Here is a 19,780-nt window from a genome sequence, read left to right as displayed (position 1 = left end):
TGACCAGTAGGATATGGCAGGAGAGACGGCATATGATTCTTGAGGCTCTGTTGTAAATGACATCACAGCTTCAGCCTTCTCTCCTGGGTCACTTACTCTGGGGAAACCAGCCACCGTGTTGTGAGGACACACAAACAGCCCTACAGAGAGGCCTGTGAGATAAGAAACTGAGGTCACCTGCCAACCATCAGCGTGAGTGAGCCACCTCCTGGTCCAGCCTCCAAGTGACTGTAATCCCAACGGACATGTTGACCACAACCTCATGAGACATCCTGAGTCAGAACCCCCAGCTGAGCTGCCCTGAGATTTCTGATCCACAGGAGCTGTGAGAGAAGAAATGTCTATTATTTTCAGCTGCTAAGTTTGGGGTCCTCTGTGGCCTAGCAATAGATAACTAATAACTGGGCATGAGAATGTGCTGGCATGGAACATTTCCAGAAAGCAGTCACAAAGGAGACTACAAGGTAAGACTGTGTGGCCCAAACTTGCTTCAGTGGGACCTCAGGCACCAAAGGCAGCCATGCGGATTCCCCTAACTTCTATATCAGGGAGAAGAGGAAGGGGGCGCTCCTTTGGCAATTGAGGGAAGGAGCCCAAACCATTGGAAACAGCTGCTAATGCCCGTGTCCTTTCAGGGTATATCCTGCTTCATCATCATGATGGACAAATTAAGTTTACAATTCCTCTGACAGAAAATACCAGGACTGCTGAGTGCCCCTCCTAAGGCTAGTGAGAGGTCCACCTTTTCTTCTCCTGAGGTGAGTCCAAGGATCCCGGAATGTCTACCAGCCCAACAGAGGCCATCCTGGTTAGTTTTTCTTGGTGGCAGAAGAAACCAGACAATCTGGTCTAGACCACTGAGAGGGCCCATTTTCACCTGCACAGCCTTCCCCAAACCAGAAGTTCCGACAGTTTCTCAGAGCATGTCTGGGGAAATGAAATATTGCCTCCACAAAACACCCAGGGATCCACCTGAAGGAACGACTCAGGGATGTCCTGATTTGTTAGAGCAAAGAAGTCCAGACCATTGATCCAAGCCGCCTTCCTGGAATGCTGAGTCAGGCTGCATGCTTCCCCGGAAAGAAGGGGAGACTCAAGGTTATGTTCCTGAGTCTTCCCCCCCTTTCCTGCCTTCTCATTCTCCTCCTGCTTCCCCCCACCCATCTCTACTTCACGCCCACCACATCTCACTGCCTGCAGGCCCAAGGTGCTCAGACACCAGGGCCTTTTCCCCCAGGATCCGCTTCCAAATAGTCCCACTCTTTTCTCTCCAAGATTTTCATTCAGGAAACTCCTGAGGATCCTGACAACAGCCTTTGGTGACCTCTGCCCTGCTGGTGTCGTGGTCATGGTGCGGGGACCCCTACTCTAACTCACTCCCCACCCACGGTGGGAGGAAGGTTTTCTTCCACAATCCTGGACCTAACATACAGGGATGGGCCAAGGAGCTAGGGTAGGACCCCCCGGGGAAACTGCTGTCCAGTCCCCGGGGGGACAGATGCCCCCCACCCGGGCTCTTTTGCCCCAGCGCAGACCTCATTCACCACCCATGGCCTTCAGGACCCTGCCTGCCTATCTCCCCCCGGGGCTGGCTGTCTCTCTATCACAGCAGGGGCCTCAGCCGAGGAGGGAAATGAGGTCACCCCAGAGGTCCTTGTCTGCTGAGTTGGGTGGCACTGAGTTTATAGTCATTCCCACTGTATCCTGCAGAAATTTTGAGACCCAGGGGAAGGGCTAGGGAGGTGCCTTTTATGCTGCGGGCCTCTGTGAGTGTCAGTATAGGAAGATCAGGGAAATGGTGAGGTCTGGGGAGGCATCTCAGCCATCCTTGGGCTTTGAGGGTTGGAGGCACAGCCTTCCCCCACAGCCAGAACGGCTCCAGAAGAGGAGGAGTCCACTCTCTCATTGGAAAATGGGAATAATAAGATCTTAAAAGGAGATTATAGAAGTAAAGCCTTTTATTCAACCTCCGATGAGGTGAATTTTCTGGGGGCGGGTGGGGGTGAGCACACTGGTAGGCAGGGCAGGAGTGGGGTGGAGTGAGATTTCGGAATTTCAGGTGGCTCCAAATCCTGGCAGCAAAGTCAGACAAGCAAAGACAAGGACTGATTCTTTGATACATGTTTCTGTCTGGAGAATCTCAGGAACATGACTTGTGGGCCTGGGCACGTTTATTGAATGAAAAAATTACTGAATCAGTGAATGACTAAACCAACAACCCTAGGTGGGAACGGCCCTCTGAAATTCTGAAATCGTGAAACTTGACTGCTGGAGACCAGCAAGGTTGGAAAATTGGGAGCTGCCCCTGACGTCCCAGCCCCACAGCTCCCTCCGGCGCTACTGAGAATTTGCCTCAGCGCCACCTGCTGGTGGGCGCTGACCGTGGCCAGCTCCCGCCAGACTGGGACGTCTTCACCTGGGTGCCCCGGGTATGGAAGGCTGAGACCAACCTCTCTCCAGATGACCCGCTCCCTCAGGAACGGCCGCTACCGAATTTATCTTGATCCTTCCGAGGGTCAGTCAAGAAAGCATATCAAAGCCTTGGAAAAGGCATGAGGGATTCCTGGGTGTCCTTTCTGAGGAGGTCTGGGTGTTGGCTCCATGTCCTCTGATGATCATCTGATTCTTTAGGGTTGTGCACTATTGATTATTTGATTGACTTTATAACTCCGTAGGGACAGAGGCAATTTGTAGAAAATAGATAATCATGGAAATGATTCCTGCCCATCGCAAGCAAATGAGTCCTGTTCATAACACAAACAAGTTTTGTCCGGTAGAGAATGTAAATGCCTGCAGTGGAATCCTCGTTGGAGCTCGTGTTAACATTTTACTGGTTCCTTGTCAGTGAATGAGCTAAAGAAAATCGTTGACATGTGTTCCCTTGTTTTGATTGTAGGAGGGTCGTGATTTTACCTTTTTGAAATGATATTTGTGCAGCTCGTTGGTCCCCACGGAATCTACAAAGTCTCTCACACCTTCCATCCCCCCTGCCCCCCAATCTGTTCAGGTGGCACCCACAACCGCAGCCTCCGGGTCGCCACGGTGCCCAGCACGGGCTTCGAGGACAAGCTGCCCTTGCGTACTTCTCTACCCGCGTCTCCCTCCAGGCTGCCAGCTCCCGAGGGCAGGGGCCAGGTCTGATTCTTGCTGGATCCGCAGAGCTCAGTCGATGCTGTTGAGTGAATTTATGAATATACTGTTTGGACCACACCTCACTGCTGGCGAAGGAGCCTGGTGCATGGGAAGGGCAATGCATTCATGTGGCCTAGTATTCATGTGAGCCTCAGTTGTGTGAAATGAGGCTATTTCCTACGTGCTGATGAGAAGGAACTGCTGCATGTTTTCCATTTCCCTCTTTCAGTTTCTACTGCCACCTCCCCCCTCCCAGGATACTATGAACAGGAACAGTGTCGTTTCCTCCGGCTCTCCACCCTCCAAGGCCCCCGGGAAGTGTCCAGTTAAGTACCCCTACCTGGTTCATGAATGAGAAGGGGAAGGGGTGATGGTTTGAGGGGCCAGGGTGCCTGCATCGAGCAGATAAGAAGCCCAGGACCTACTCAGCAGAAGCCTTGGACTCCAATGTTGGGGGGATTGAGGGGAAAGGGAGGGCTGGATCCCTGAACACGGACAGGAAACCCAGGAGAAAAACTGAAGGAAGACAATGACTGGAAGAGGCGGATTTCAAGTGGCCCAAAGTCCCAGCCCCAGCCCCAGCCCATCCCGCAGCACAGAACGCACCTGCCACTCCCGCCCCTACCTCCCTAAGAGGCTTCATCTGCTGAGAAATCAGACTCCTGAATAACTGGGGTTCTGGCGCCATCTCGTGGCCATTCCTGAAACTGCCCATTCAGTCGGAGCAGAGCCCAGAGATCCAAGAGGGAGGGGAGCCAGGCCAACCCTCCCCCAACTTTCTTGGCCTCCATCCTCTTCATCCTCATCTTCTCCCTGAATATATTCCAGGCTCGGTGTTCAACCTCTTTCAGGCCTGTAGCACATTTAATTCTTGGAACAATCTTAAAGGCCAGGTAATACTTAGAACCATTTTACAGATGAGGAAACCGAGGCACAGAGAGGTGAAGGAGTTTCCCCCAAGGCCGTGCAGCTAAGGAGGTGGACCAGAAGAGCTCCTCTCTACACAGGAGAGGGGCGGTGAGGGGCGGTGAGGCACTTGGTCCTGCTGCTTAACAGACAGTCGGATTTGGGGCCCTTTAGTTCTAATTCAAATATGTTTTTGGTGCCTACTCTGTGCCGGACTCTACACGGGGCGCCGGGCTTGCCAGTCATCCTCTCAGTCCTCATGAATCCCCTCCAGGGTGCTCATCACCGTCTGTCCGGCCTGATTGCCTTGTTAAGTGTTGATCTCCCACCAAGACTGTGGGCTTCCTGAGAGCAGGGACCTATAGACTTGTTTTCTTTGCTGCCGTGTCTCTAGAGCTCAGAATTGATCTCAGAATGGGTGCTCCATAAACGTTTGTGAATGACCGAACAAATCAGTGAATGAATACAAGATTTCTTAAAAAACAAAAACACACACACACACACAAACCCCAAACAACTAAAAAAAAAAAATCACTAAAGCAAAATAAACCCCACAGACTAGTCCCTGCCCTCAAAGCACTGACAGTCTAGTGAGGAAGGCAGTTTGGTAAAGGGCAGATGTGGTTCCTAACCCCCTCCCCGCCACACACGCGCGCGCACACACACACACACCCCACCGTCCCTCAGGCTTTCCCAGAGAGGAGCACAGAGCTTCCGGAGCCCAGAGGAGGCTCCCAACCTCGCCCTGCCCTGAGGCCCTAAGGTCAACGCCTGCGGAGCTGAGACCTGTAAAGGAAGGAAAGGGAAAGGCACTGCAGGTAGAGGCCACCGACAGGAGAATCTGCGTGGCGGGCACTTCGAGCTCTAAGCCTCAAGGAGGAACATCGAGGGAGGAAGGGAGGTCTGCAGGGAATTCAGCCAGCGAGCCACTGCAAACAAATCCCTCCTTCGACTGCCTCAAGAGTCCTCCTCCACAAAATGGGAATGAGATGAGGACAAAAAGACACAGGGCCTGGCATACCGAAGGGAAACTGAGGTCTCCCTAGCCGGTTGCCCCACCACCCTAGATGCCCCTCAGGGGCATGGGCTTCCAGGGGCCCCTAGCTGGCAGTACCCACCCCCCCCGGAAGGCCACCAGGACGCAGCTTGAGACTGGAGGGGACCACAGCTCCATCTGGTTTCAATCAGCACCTCAGAGATGGCACACCAGGAGATCCCTGGGTCCCAGCACCAACCCCACAAGACGGCAGATCCGCCCTGTAATGAATGCAAGGGCACGGGGTTGGGGAACTGGGGTGGGCCTCGCAGAGAGGACACTGGATAGAGACTCTTGGTGGAACCGAGAAGTAAGTACGTTCTACGTTGAAGCTGGTGGAAGCCCTGGTGATGCCGCAGAGAGTAAGCCAGTGTGGTGTGTGGCGTTGAAAATCTCTTTTAGGGGGAAAGACAAAAACAGGAAGGGGAATAGGGACTGTGGGGATGGTTTGCAATTTTAAATAGGATGGTGCAGGAGAACCTCCAGAGAAGAGACCTTCAAATAGAGACCAGAAGATGCGGTGTGGGAGTAAGCGTGAGGATCTCTGAGGGAGGAGGGTCCCCGGCAGAGGGGGAAGCAAGTGCAAATGCCCTGAGGCAACATTGTGTCTGCTGCGGTTGAAGGAGCAGTAAAGAAGCCAGAGAGGGGGCTGAGTGGGGAGCGGTGGGGGCCAGATGGAGGAGGGCCTTATAAGCCACTGGGATGGCCAAGTGGGTATAACGTGTAGCGACAGAGGTACACGATGGGAGAGAAGCCCAGAGCCGCTCATCAGACAACTCTAAACTTGTGTCTCATTCCCCAGCCACACCTCCCACAGTGCACTATGAATTAATATTTTCTATAAATCCTGTAATTATCTTGTGAATAGCACAATTATATTGCATTGTATTTGGCGTGTTAAAAGCATTCATTTGTTAAATGTAAACATTTAAAATATACCATGTATTATGCAGCTCTTTTTACTTTTTTATTTAATCAACTGGAAGCCTTCAATTGGAAGTGGGGGGGGGTTTCTTGCCCTCCAAGAGTTCCCCAGAGGCAAGTCTACTGTCACACTCACCCACACACTCATACTCACTCACCCGCTGTGCCCAGCCAGAACGCAGGGCTGAGAGACAGACACCTGCTCATCTGCCCCCTCAGGTTCCTGCAGGGTCCCCCACTGCCTCTGCTCCAACTTGCCCAGCCCTTGACATTTGACAGAAAGCGTCCCCATCCTCACGGACCTTCACTACAAGATGGGCAGGGATTAGCGTGTCCATTTTACAGACGGACAAACAGAGGCTCTGAGAGTGACTGAGGACAGAGCAGAGTCTGGAGGAGGCAAGATGGGGATGGGGAAGGCTTCGAAGTTTAAAGGTGAGGAGAGGAGCAGGAGGGTGCTAGGGCTAACCCTCTGGTGGACCTGACCTCGGACAGACCAGGGTTTGAATCCCAGCCAACCCCCCCCGCCATTTGTTTACCTTGGGTAAATTCCTCAAACTCCCTGAGCCTCGGTTTCCAAATCTTTACAATGGGACTAATGATAGTACTCACCTCATGATCTTGTTTGCGGATTCAGTGAGGTAGCGTGTATGAAAAGGCTGTTATTACTGTTATTTTCAGTCGAGCCAGGTGCTGGGTTTAGAGGCGGGGTGGGTGGGGGAGGCCGCTCAGCTTACACCCCACCCAGCCACAGCCCCGCGCTGGTGGCCTCCTGCTGAGTGGCTTCCTCTGCCTATGGAGACAGTAGTTACTGTGCTGTCACAGCCCAACCTTTCCCATCACTCCTGCTTTGTAGTTTATGAAGCGCTTTCATCCATTCAGCCAGCATTTCCTGAGCGCCCCCTGTATAAACCGGCCCAGGGCTGGGTCCTGGGCACCTCCTGGTGAGTGAGGCGGGCCCTGTCCGGGCACCCAGGTTGCTGGCATCAGTAGCTCAAACACGAATGAACGGATGGGTAGAAACTGGGTCAGGAGCGAGGGGAGAATCGTAGGGGCCAGGAGAGAGAATCACAGGGGCCCTGGTGCAATCTCAACCCAACCGCGCAGCAGTGGCCAAGGATAACCTACTCCCGTTGCCTCGGTGGAGACCCTGAACCTCAGGACAGGGCAGGCACCTGCCTGGGGCACCAACGAGGTGGGGTGAAGGAACCAGGGGGCCAGCACACCCAGCTGACTCCTTCTCCCACCCAAGCCGGCCCAGGGGAAGGAGGGCTCTGCCGAAGGATCCTCCCTGGAGCGAGGCGTGCGGGAGCTGCCAGGAAAGGGAGCGAGCTCGTGTGGAGGCTTGTGTTTTCCTCACCTCTGCTTCGCATCTCCTGAGGGGTGGGGGACCGGCTCAGGCCCCCGGGGTCTGAAGGGCAGAGCACGCTGGTCCCTCCCATGGGCATCAGCCTGGGCACAGCTGTCCCGAGTGTGGGCTCCGGGGGCTGGGCTGTGAATAGGGGCAGGGCTGCTCCCCAGGGGAGGCTGTGCTACCTGGCTTAGCAGCACTCCCACCTTGTGGGCAGAACAGGCTGGAGGCTGTGCTGGGCTCCGAGTTGAGTCTGTTGAGCTACTGTTGGGTGATGACCCCAGAGCCCCCAGCTTGTGGGCTGTTTCACGACTTGCAAAGCCCTTGCACAACTCCTATCTCTTTGATCCTCACCAAAAACCTGGTGGGAGAGAAAAGGTACCAGGCCTGGAGTCAAAAGACCAGGGTTCAAGTCCCGGCAAATGCCATATCTCTATCATTCAGTCATTCAACAAACATTCATGAAGCATCTACAGTGTACTGGATTCTAGGCTAATTGCAGTGAGCAAAACAGAACAGACAAAGTCCCTGTTCTCCTGGACAAAAAAGATAAGAAGTAATCAAATAGTCACCTAAAAACCAGGTTTTCAACGCACAGGTGTTATCCTTGTGATATCTCTCTCCCTCATTCATGTGAGGCAACCCAAAGGGGCGTCAGCTCTCTACCTTCTCCATCCCGTGTCCACCCCCTTCTCGCCAGCCCACGCCAGCACCATCTCTCGTCAGGATGCGAATGAGGCCTCCCGCTTCCCCTCTGCAGACAGTTCTCCCACCGAGAGCCCCCTAAACGCTCTCCCTCTGCCTCCCATCAGCTTCCCACTCGGAATAAAATCCAGACTCTTTCCTGTGCCTTACAAGGCCCTGCGTGACCAGCGTCCTCTTACCTCTGCTGCCTCAGCTCCTGTAGCTCCAGCCCTCGTTGTTTCCATTCTGGACATACTGGCCCCCTTGTTCTCACATTCACCGGCCCCGGGGCCCCTGGTACTCGCTGTTCCCTCTGCCTGGAATGTTCCACACCCACACGTTTCTGTGACTTCCTCTCACTTCACACAGCTCTCGGAACACATAGCATCTTCCCTCTTTCTATCCTTTGTCCTTCACTTTCTCCTGGAGCACAGTCACGGTCACGGTCACCACCTCCTATTATACGTGTTGTATTGCCTGTCTCCCCATCTAGCTCAGGCCTGGTACGTAGGAGGTACGGAGCCAAAGAGCAAAGACAATTACGAAGTGGAGTAAGGGCTTCAAATGGAAAGCACAGGAAGTCTGACAGATGAGGGAACAGGAGGCCTCATCTAATCGGTGGCAGGGTGTCAGAAATGGTTCCCCGGGGAGCGGGGACAGCCCTTCAGCATTAATCCAAACTGAGGCAGGGGGCCAAGCCTTCGAACCTTCCTGCTGAGCAGTCACGGGCTCTCCCTGGAGAAAGGGGCCTTGTCCCTGGGAAGGGGCCTTCTGAGTGGAAATCTGCAGTGTGGATGAGAGCACTCGGGCAGAGGGAAGAGTTCGTGTGAAAGCCAAGAGGCCGCAGCGTCCCAGCACGCGGGGCTGCCGGCTGCCGATGGCAGAGTGAGGGGAGGCGGTGGGAGGGGAGCGGGGCCACTGGTGTCGGGAGCTCCCTTGTCCTAGAAACGACGGGCAGCCTGGGGGAACTCGACACCATAGAGTGGCCGGGTCAGCTCTGAGTTTCCCAGAGACCCTCTGGCTGCCCTGTGGGGGGAGAACCCACTGGGAATCTTTGGTGATTCGGACATGAGATGACACTAGGCCTCAGGTGGTGGCTCTGGAGATGGAGAGGGGAGGCAGGAAGTCCGACCGTGGGGAATCTCGGGGGCGGGGGGGGGGGGGGCGCCAGGCGGAACCTCGCCCATGGCTGGATGGCTGTCTCAGGGGCCGTCACATCTGGGCTCAGGTTCCTTGAGGCAGACACGGAGATGAGATTTTTGTGCGGGAGGCTTACTGGGGGCTGCTTGCAGTCACGACTCCTGTAAGGGAGTGAGGAAAGCAGCAGATGGTGGCCTATGTGCGGCCACGACAGAGGCCCAGCCTGTCCCCTGAGGAGCGCGGGAGCTCGGAGGGCCCTTCGGAGTTGGCCCAAACTGAGGCAAAGAAGCCAGGCCTTGAGCCTCCCCAGTGACCAGTCACTGAATAGAGACTGCCCCAGGGAGGGGACATAATCGTGTACTAGGTAGCTTCTGGCGGAATGAGTACCCCAGTCCTGAAGGGGGTCTGGGTGGTGCCCCTAGCATCCATGAGCGGCTCCTTCATATGACCCCCTAGAGGGGGGCTCTTCTGACCCCAGCTTAACTGTAGAAAATTTAGACCTCCTAAAAACTCTTCCCCATGCCCCATATTTGAGGGAACTTCAGGGGTGGTTTATGTATGTCCAGGAACCCACCTTGCTCAGCCCCAACTGTGGGTGCTACTCAGCCTAGTAGGCAGTAAGCACTCACTAACTACTAGATGACCAGGCTAGAATGTGGAGGGAGGAGAAAGGGACAGGTCTAGGGGGACTCCCAGCTTTCTTTCCGGTTTGGCCCCTGGCTTGGGGAGAGACGTGGTAGTGGGTTTGGGACATGCCGAGGCCATGGTGTGACCGAGACACCCGAGCCCTGGGGTCTGGTGCCAGCTCCCGAGGAGCCCCGCCACGACAGGGTAAGAGGGAGAAGAGACAAGGGAATTGCAGGGGTAGGGGAGCCAGGACAGAATGGAGTCCAGAGTCCAGGGATCGGGTAATGCCGTCGGACACCGAGAGGGCGGAGAAGGGGGCCCCTCAAGGACAGAGTAGGCCTGAGGGAGGCGTGTGGAAGCTTGGGAGGGGGGCTTGGTGAGGGGCCTGGGGCTCACTGAAGGCATGAAAGGTCCCTGGTGCAGGCTTAGAGGAAGAGGTGGGGAAAACAAGGCCCTCTGGAGAGCAGCTAACAAGGAGGCCTGCCCCAGGGCTCTGCCCCCTTCAAGCACCCAGAAGCCCCAAATTCCACTCCCTCAGAGCCCAGGATCAACACCCCTCCCTCCTCTACCATCTCTCCTGAGGTCCCCCTGACAAGTATCCCAGCTAAGGAGGTTCCTCCCTGAGAACTGTTGCCTCAACCCAAATTCAGGTCAGACAACAGGAAGGACTTCCTGGCTGGGAGGGATGGGAGGTCCTGGACAAGGTGAATGGGGGCATTTCTGTCCCAAGATGAGGCATCGGATGCAGTGACTTCTGGAGGCCCCTTTCTAATTGCTGGGCAAAAAGAGCAGAGTGTTCTCCAACCTGGACTGGAGCGGGGAGGAAAAGGAACTTTTGAGAACGGGGGAAGTACTTGCTGACAAAGAGCATCAGCATCAAGAGCTCAGACTTGAGCAGGACTCCCTGGGTTAAAATCCCAGCTCTGTCACTAACCAGCTGTGTAACCTTGGGTAAGCTACTTAACCTCTCTGTGCCTTGGTTTTCATCTGTGAAATGGGAGCAAAAGTAGTATCTATCTCTTAGGGCTCTTATGAAGTTTGAATTAATAAGCTGAAGGGGCACCTGGCTGGCTCAGTTAGTAGATCATGTGACTCTTGATCTCAGGGTTGTGAGTTCAAGCCCCACGTTGGGCGTGAAGCCTACTTTAATACAAATAAATAAAACAAATAAAGAAACTGAAATTTGTAAGGTGCTCAGAACAGTGCCTGGAACAAAGTGAGCACTATATAAATATTTAAAAAATGAAAGACAGGGGCGCCTAGGTGGCTCAGTCGTTACGCATCTGCCTGCGGCTCAGGTCATGATCCCAGAGTCCTGGGATCGAGCCCCACATCGGGCTCCCTGCTCAGCGGGAAGCCTGCTTCTCCCTCTCCCACTCCCCTTGCTTGTGTTCCTGCTCTCACTCTCTCTCTCTCTGTCAAATAAATAAATAAAATCTTTAAAAAAATAAAATATAAAAAATGAAAGATACTGGCAACTTCCATTTGTGAGCCTCCTGGGCACTGGGCACTGTGCCAGGTTCTTTATTTACATCACCTCTACTCCCCACATTTCTCTATATGATAGGTCTTACAATTCCCATTTCATGGATGAAGAAACTGAGCCCCAGAAAGGTGAAATCACTTGCCTAAGTTGACCTAGGCTGACTCTATCAGCGCTCGTTTTTTTGGTAAGATTTTCAGTAACCTCTACAGGCAACATGCGGCTCAGACCCCGAAGCCCCAGCTCTAGAGTCACATGCTCCGCTGACTGAGCCAGTGAGACGCCCCTCTATCAGCACTCTTAACTACACCACAAAGGCAGGGGGGTGGACAAAATGGCCTCCCAGAGGCCTGTCTGGGATGCTCACGCCCACACTCACAGCCGCAGACCCCTCCAGTTTATGAACCAACCTCAGCGGTGTCAGAGCCTGGAAGATTTCCTAGTTACGCAGGTAACTATAGCTCGGAGCTGCAACCGTCTCATTAGGCAATTACCTCTGTGAGCGCCAAGGCGAGGAAGTGACCTCACTGGTCCCTGGACACCGCCCTGCCGCTGGGGACAGAGGTAATGAGGGTAATCGTGGCGGTGGTGATGGTGACGTGGTGACGTTGTCAAGGGACGGAAAAGCTGATGGCTCTGTCGGATCTTGAGTTGGTGGAGGGGGCGACGGCGCTGGTAATTGACTTGATGGTGGTTAAGGGGATGGCTAATGGTGGTGGCAGATCCTAGCGCTGATGAGGTGACAGCAGCAGTGACGATTTGTCGGGTGGACCTCGAGGCAGGGTTCTCTCAGCCTCCATCCCACCCTCCAGACGGGGAGGCTGGAAAGCTAATGACTACATTTCCCTCCCTGGCAGCGTTTCCAAGCTCGGCTAATTTGATTCCGTTGGGCTAGATTGGTTTGGGAACGCTAAAGAGAGGCACGATCCTGTGTTTTCTCATTTGTAAAGTCGGAACGATAATAGAACAGTGCCTGGCACGTGGTAAGTACTATGTCAGTGTGAGCTGTTATTGCTGTTGCCCAGGGGGATGGGGGGGGTTGTTCGTATGTGGTTTTTATTTCCTGCCACCTCTAGGCTGTTCCTGCCGGCCAGCAATGTCGCGGTTACACGAGGTTTTTCTGCAGCAACAATCTGGTGCTGGGTCTCCAGCATTCCAGAATGGACACAAAGCCCAAGATCCAGGTCAGATGAAGGGCAGGGACCAAGGAAGTGACAGCATTGGACAGACCAGGCCCCACTGCAAGACACCCAGATATGACTGTCACCATCAGACACCACATTGACCCCTGCCACCAAAGCCCACGTTCCGAGCAAATTCTAAGCCCTCCTGTCTTTGCATGACTCACTTGAGATTCGCAGTCCTGGGCTAGAGCATCCACTCGGCTGGGCCCTGGTTATGGGCCCCTGTCCGACCTGCCAGGGCCGCAGAGGGGGGGTCTGTGGTCCCCTTCAGCTTCAGTAGTGGGTGATGGGGGCCTCCCATGGTGGGGTCTTCCCCACAATGGAAAGAGGGTTTGGAGGCAGCGCAGCCAAAAAACAATGAAAGTCCACTCGGTAAGGAAGCCTGGTGGTTATGATGGAATAAAGAAGCTGAAAGGAGATGTTGCCGTCTTTATTAAAACCAAACCGAAGAGGAAGGTGACTGGACCTTTCAACCCTGGCCAGACCCAAAGCCCCTTGAGATCACCCACCAGCTTCTGCTGCCACCACCTCAGGGGCCCCTGTGGGACACTGGTCCATCTTTTGCCCTCTGGCCAAGTGCAGATGGGACACTTTGCCCTTCCCTTTACCGGCCAGTGTTGAGTAGAAACCAGGTGTAGACATTCAAACAAGATGTCATTAATGGCCTGGGGAGAACAAAGAGGAAAGAAACATGAACATCTAGGGGCGTCTGGGTGGCTCAGTCGGTTAATCATCTGCCTTTGGGGCGCCTGGGTGGCTCAGTTGGTTAAGCGACTGCCTTCGGCTCAGGTCATGATCCGGGAGTCCCTGGATCGAGTCCCGCATTGGGCTCCCTGCTCGGTGGGGAGTCTGCTTCTCCCTCTGACCCTCCCCCTCTCATGTACTCACTCTCTCTCATTCTCTCTCTCTCAAATAAATAAATAAAATCTTTAAAAAAAAAAAAATCATCTGCCTTTGGCTCAGGTCATGATCCCAGGATCCTGGGATGGAGCCCCGCATTGGACTCCCTGCTCAGCGGGGAGCCTGCTTCTCCCTCTCCCTCTGCTGCTCCCCCTGCTTGTGCTCTCTCACTCTCTCCCTGTCAAATAAATAAATAAATAAAATCTTAAAAATAAATAAATTTAATTTAATTAAAAAAAAAAAGAAACATGGACATCCATTCACTGATTCCACATCCATTTATTTGGCACCAGCCAGGTACCAATATAGCAGAGAATGAGGTCCCTACCCCATGGGGCTTACAATCTAGTGGGGAAGACAGTCAAACCAGTAACACATAAGTAGATGAGGCCACTGTGGGGCCTGAAACACAAGAAGGATGGAACGGAGGGGAACTGGGGAGCCCTTCAGAGGGAGAGGTCAGGGGAACCTCTTCAAGCTGCGGCTGGGAGGATGAGCAGCCAGATGAGCAGAGACTGGCGGCAGTCGTGGGCTCCAAGTCCTTGAGGCAGGAACAAACTTCCAGAACTGGAGTCGGGGCCAGTGTAGCTGGAGTATATTAGAAGTCAGGTGGAAGGAGGAGATGAGGTAAAACTCAGCTGGATAAAGAACTGGCATTTTATTCCAGTCAATGGGAAGCCACTGAGGACTGGTTTTTTTGTTTGTTTGTTTGTTTTGTTTTGTTTTTTAAGATTTATTTATTTATTTGAAAGAGAGAGTGGAGGGTGGCACAGAGGGAAAGCATCTTCAAGCAGACTCCCCACAGAGCACGGGGCTTGATCTCCAGACCCAAGAGATCACGACCTGAGCTGAAACCAAGAGTCAGACACTTAACTGACTGAGCCACCCAGCCGCCCCGGGGCTGTTTTTTCTTTCTCTTTCTTTCTTTCTTTCCTTTCTTTCTTTCTCTCTTTCTCTCTCTTTCTTTCAAAAAAAGAAAAAAAATTTTTAAAGATCTTATCTATTTATTTGAGAGATAGAGCACAAGTAGGCAGAGCAACAGGCAGAGGGAGACGGAGAAGCAGGCTCTCCGCTGAGCAGGGAGCCTGACATGGGGCTCCATCCCAGGACCCCAGGATCACGACCCAAGCCGAAGGCAGCCACTTAACCGACTGAGCCACCCAGGTGCCCCCCCCCTTTTTTTAAATAAGAGGAGGGACTTGTCCTCAAGCATAAATCAGGAAGAAAGAGGAGATGCGCCTAGGGAGGTGCACGGATTCAGTAGTGGTAAGGTGAGGGCTTCCCCCCGGCTCAGCTCCTGTCTCCTCAGTGACATGATGCTAGCTCATCACTGGGAAGGGGGAGGGGGATAGTGGCAGGACGCGTGTCCATTAGGCCACGTCAGGTTTCCAGTGTCCCGGATGGAGTCATGATCCAGCCCTAAGGAAGCCCTAACCCTAATCCGTCCTAGAGCTCCCAGGCACCTCCTAGCGGCTTCCCCAGGGAGATGGAGGAACTTCCTTGACCGGTCCCTCCCCTGTCACTGAAAATAGGCCAATGGCAGCAACCGAAGCCTCAATCACCACAAGCCCAATATCAACTACGGCCACCATCGTACTCACTGTCACCTTCACGAGGACAGGCTAGGAAACTCTGACCCTGTGAGTTAACAGGACCCTGTAAGCCAGCTTCCTGGGACCTGTGGAAGGCACAGTCCCGGGACAGAGCCAGTGGTGTGCTGGACTTGGCTCCTCCTGTCTTGCGAGAGCCGATTCTGTGAATCTCTTCCCAGTTCTGCACGCAGTATCATCATATGGGCTGCCTGACATCAAGCCCAGTGGAGGATTTTCAGTAGCCAGCATACCTCTGGACAGAGCCCTGAGGATAGTGAGAGACGCTGACCCCACTGCTTGCCCATGTAAACTCCAGAGCCTGGAGCAGGGTCAGTGGGAGGAGGCAGCCAACCACGTCCATAGAGTTTGGAGGGCAGGCTGTCTGGTGGGGGGAGGTGGGGGGTGGAGATAGGAGGTCACGTGCCCCCAATACATCCCTGAGAGGGGACCAGAGACCCTGGGCATTAGCTCTGGGACATCGCCTTCACCAGAGCCTCTGTTCCAGCCCAGGAACCTAAAGGCCTGTGGGCTCCCAGCCAGGCTGCCTGACTCACCATCCTAGAGTCAGAATCCTGGGCTGGGTCTGTCCTTGAAGGGCTGCTTCTCCCTGTTCCCTGATCTCAGGATGAGCCCTGACCCTGGTCACAAACTGGGCCTGGGCCCGGTAACAAAGATCTCCACCCAGGCCCAGACAGAGCCCCACCCTGTGTTCTGGGCTGGGCTCGGATTGGCCGTAGAAAACACTCTCACCTCCATCTGCACACAGGCCCTGGCTCAGCCCTAGAATCAGGGGCCCCTGAGCCCAAAGGGGAGCAGGCCTGGAGAGGGGTTGGCTCAGCACCGGTCACTTCTGCAGTCCTCCTGCTTGGGGAAGCAAACTGTGAAAAACAAAACAAAATTAAAACTCACCACCAGCTCCTTCTTGCTTTAGTGACACATCTTTGTCTCAGGAAATAAGGCCTGGAGTGAAAGCACATTTTCTAAGGCCTAACCCCTCCCCACTCCTGCCAGGCTCCCTCTTTGATTTGGAGGATTCTTGCTCTAAACCGTCCCTCCCCACTGTCCCCAGAATACAGGGCTCCCTGTTGCCAAGAAGGGAGGGAGCTGTGAAAGTCCCGGGACCTCCATCTGAGAGGCTCAGGGGGTGGAGGCCAGGATCCTATCTGGCTTATGGACTTGGGCAAGACTCTTCTCCTCTCCAGATCTCAGTTTTCCCATATGTACAGTGAGAGATTTAGCTCTCTAGCGCTACTATCCAAAGTTAGGGAGCCTGATGGAAATTTAGGGTCCCATGTTCAAACATTGGAAGGGTTGTATTTTCTGGATAATTCAGACCCAGGAGACCCAGGAAACTCTTCCTAAAACATGTACAGGATACTGGGTCCAAGTCCTGGCATATCCTTTTAGCTCTGGTACCTTGTGCCAGTGACTTGGCTTCTTTGGGCCTCAGTTTTCTCATCTGTCAAATGGCAATAACACCAAGTTTGTGAGGATCAAATGAGATGGCGGCAAGAAAAGTGCTCTGTAAGCTGTAGAGTCAGTCCTCCCGGGAGAGAGGGGCACTTACTATTGCTGTTGGTATGGGTTAATGTTTTGCATTCCAGCAGAGCCCAGAAAGTGGATCAGTCTGGCCGAGCTTTCAAGTGAGAGACCTCCTCCAAGTCTCCCCAGGACCCACTACACCAGCCCTGCCCAGAACCAGCTTGAGCCCAGCGTAAGTCTGCTACCTGGCCTCCCCACTTCAGGACTGGACACATTTTCCTCACTGGCCCCAACGGATAGCAGGCTTTAGAGCTGGCCCAGCCTTGGGGATCCTCATATCCCTTGGCTTTAGTTATTTATTTTTAAGATTTTATTTATTTATTTGTCAGAGAGAGAGAGAGAGATTTATTTGAGAGAAAGAGAGAGCACGACAGAGAGAGAGCACGACAGAGAGAGAGCACGAGCGGGGGGAGGGGCAGAGGGAGAAGCAGGATCCTCGCTGAGCAGGAAGCCAGACTCAGGGCTCGATCCCAGGACCCTGGGATCATGACCTGAGCTGAAGGCAGATGCTGAACTGACTGAGCCACCCAGGCGTCCCCCCATCGCTTTATAGTGGCCCAGACAGGAAAGGGGCTGCCCTGGAGGCCCACAGCATGTTAGTGGCAAAGCGGGGCTCAAACCCAGGCCTCTCCGTCCTATAAGACTCTTTCTTCTAATCCCGGTCCCCAGAACAGTGTCCCCTGGAATCCTCAGGCAGCAATAGTCTTGCAGGTGCCCCAAGTCAGCAGGCCCTGGCCAGGCTGGGGACTCTGGGAGGGTGGGGCTGTCCAGGGCATCCCTCCACAGCCTTCACGCTTTGCTGGGCTCCCGCCTCCTCCAGAAAGCCTTCCCTGATTGGTACCCAGAAAGCCGAAAGTGAGTTTCCTCCCACGCCCCTCCTTTGACAGAAAACCCGCTTAAAGATGAACGGTGTCTGTCTGTCTGCCTGCCTGCCTGTCTGCTAGTCCCTACATGGAGTTTCTTCGGGGTAGACAAGAGCTGGATTCATCTGGGCTCCCCACTACAGGAGCCTAGCCTAAACGGAGGGCAATGGGAAAAAGAGGAGAAGCAAGTGATCAGTGCCCTGGGATTGAGGGATCCCAGCGGAGGCAGGGAAGAGGGTGGGACTGGCGGGACTGGGGGGCACAGAAGCCCCGCCCCCTTGAACGTCAATTCCCGGGGCCTCCCTCCCTCCCCCGCGGCCCATTCCCCAGGGCGGGCTCCTCCTGTGGGAACTGCTGTCTCGGCAGCGGGCACCCGGCCACCAGGCTGCCAGGAATGAGGCTGGGCAGCGGGCGGGGCGGGCCTGGACAGGGCTGCCCCTTGCTCAGGCCCGGGGAGGGGGCGGCTCTGGGCGGAGGCAGACGGGGAGGGCCTCTGCGTGGGCCCAGGGAGCTGGAAGCATCCTTCTCGTGCCAAGAAGCAGCAGCCGGACAACACCTGGCCGCTGCTGGAGATGCGGACTCTCAGGTCCTTCCCCAGACCTGCTGATTCAGAATCTGCATTTGAACAAGATCCCAGGTGACTCCTATGCACATTCCAATTTGAGAAGTCCTGTTCTAACAAGAGTCTGCCTTTATATTTACAGGTTAAAGAAAAGACATCTACAAACTTCCAGTTATAAAATAAATAAGTCACACAAGGGATGTAATGTACAGCATGGTGACTAGACTTAAGAATACTGTACTATATTTTTAAGAATTGCTAAGAGTAGATCTTAAAAGTTCTCACCACAAGATAAAAAAATTGTAACTGTTTGGTGATAGATGTTAATTAGACTTGTTGGGGTGATCATTTTGCAATATACACAAATGTCATGTTGTACCTGAAACTTATATAATGTTATATGTCAATTATATCTCAATTTTTTAAAAAGACTTTATTTATTTGTCAGAGAGAGAGAGAGAGCGCAGGCATACAAGACTGACTGAGCCCCCCAGGCATTCCTATATCTCAATTTTAAAAATTAAATCATGAGGGGTGCCTAGGTGGTTCAGTCAGTTAGGCGTCTGCCTTTGGCTCAGGTCATGACCCTGGGGACCTGGGATGGAGCCCCACATCGGGCTAGGGCTCCCTGCTTTGTGGGAAGCCTGTTTCTCCCTCTGCCCCCCCCACCACACACGCGCGCACTCTCTCTTTCTCTCTCAAATAAATAAAATCTTTAAAAAATTAAATCATGAGAAAAAAGACATAGATTACCTTCCTTTTATTTCTCCTTTATGTTTCAGATAGGGCATTATCTTGTTTTTTTTTTCCAAATTAGGAATGTATAAATAGGATATATTACCTATGAATTGTATTCCATTACAGGAAAGAGGTACTCTAGAATATGTTATAAAATGGAGTGTGGAGTCTGCTGGGGCTAGAAAACCACTGATGAGAACCCACTCCTGTTTTCAGTCAGCAACCTCAGCCCTGAGGAGACGGAAATGGGGCTGAGCAGCCCTTGAAACTGAGGAGCTTCTACTCTAGCAGGGGAGAAGAGACAGACTCATATCACTACCTTCCTGAGCCTCAGTTTCCTCACCCATGAAATGGGCATAATTAATCATCAATCATTACCACTTCTGACAGACTCCAACCAGCTTGGGAACAGGGAGAGGCTTTGTGAGCAGCCTTGAACCCGAGGGAAGTGAGGTCCCAGGGTGCCCTGCTCGCAGCTCTGCCTTCTGGTGCCTCTTTCTGTCCTTCAGGATCCAGCCCCCAGCCCTCTGGTCCTCCCCCTAGAGCCTCGTCTTCCTCTATGGTCTTACCCTTCTCCATTCCCCTTGACCTTCCCAAAAAAACACCTGTCCGAACCTTGCTCCCATTTAGCAAATTAGCACTGTTTCCGGGAGGAGCAAACATTCACTGAGTGCCGGCTATAGGCCAGGCAGCACGCATACACTGGGTCTTTTATGTCCAAGTTCTAACTCAAGCTTTTGGCTCCCATTACAGCAGGCTTCCTCGGCTGGAAAACAGGAACCAATTTTCAGTGACCTTGGGGAGGACTCAGGTTCAAGTCCCGCCTCAGAGATCTGGCTGCGGCCACACTGCACCACTCCCTGCATTCTAGAAGAGTGCTCCCTCCTCCTTTCCTCAAGCACCCCTTCACTTCTTCCATGACTATTTACTGAGCACCAAATAACTGGCAACTACAGTTCCAGGAGCTGGGGTACATAGAAAACAAAAACAGGCAAAATCTCTGCCCTCCTGGAGCTTCTGTTCCAACAGAGAAAAGGGCAATAAATAAACACACATGGGGCGCCTGGGTGGCTCAGCTGGTTAAGCATCTGCCTTTGGCTCAAGTCATGATCTCAG

General features: G+C 53.5%; 2 long non-coding RNA genes across 3 annotated transcripts in view; one reads left to right on the top strand and one right to left on the bottom strand.

Annotated features, from left to right (window-relative positions):
* The window catches only part of LOC145721212 (uncharacterized), a 229,064-nt gene that overhangs the window by 97,813 nt on the left and 111,471 nt on the right, over window positions 1-19,780 (top strand). The gene's annotated exons all lie outside the window — the stretch shown is intronic.
* The window catches only part of LOC115943046 (uncharacterized), a 13,516-nt gene continuing 7,362 nt past the window's right edge, over window positions 13,627-19,780 (bottom strand). Inside the window, exons 2-3 of one of the 2 annotated variants that reach the window (XR_004077645.2) lie at window positions 15,710-15,837; window positions 13,627-15,224 (exon numbers count right to left, since the gene is read on the bottom strand). This is a non-coding gene — a long non-coding RNA (uncharacterized LOC115943046). Of the gene's footprint in view, window positions 15,838-19,780 lie in introns of both variants that reach the window. The other variant, XR_014144752.1, reaches the window with a different exon arrangement.

This window comes from Leptonychotes weddellii, chromosome 4 (genome assembly GCF_054177405.1).
Source record: "Leptonychotes weddellii isolate Sample4059 chromosome 4, ASM5417740v2, whole genome shotgun sequence".
NCBI classification, from domain to species: domain Eukaryota; kingdom Metazoa; phylum Chordata; class Mammalia; order Carnivora; family Phocidae; genus Leptonychotes; species Leptonychotes weddellii.
The sequence above is the reverse complement of the archived record's forward strand: the minus strand, read 5'-3'. Positions and strand labels throughout refer to the sequence as shown.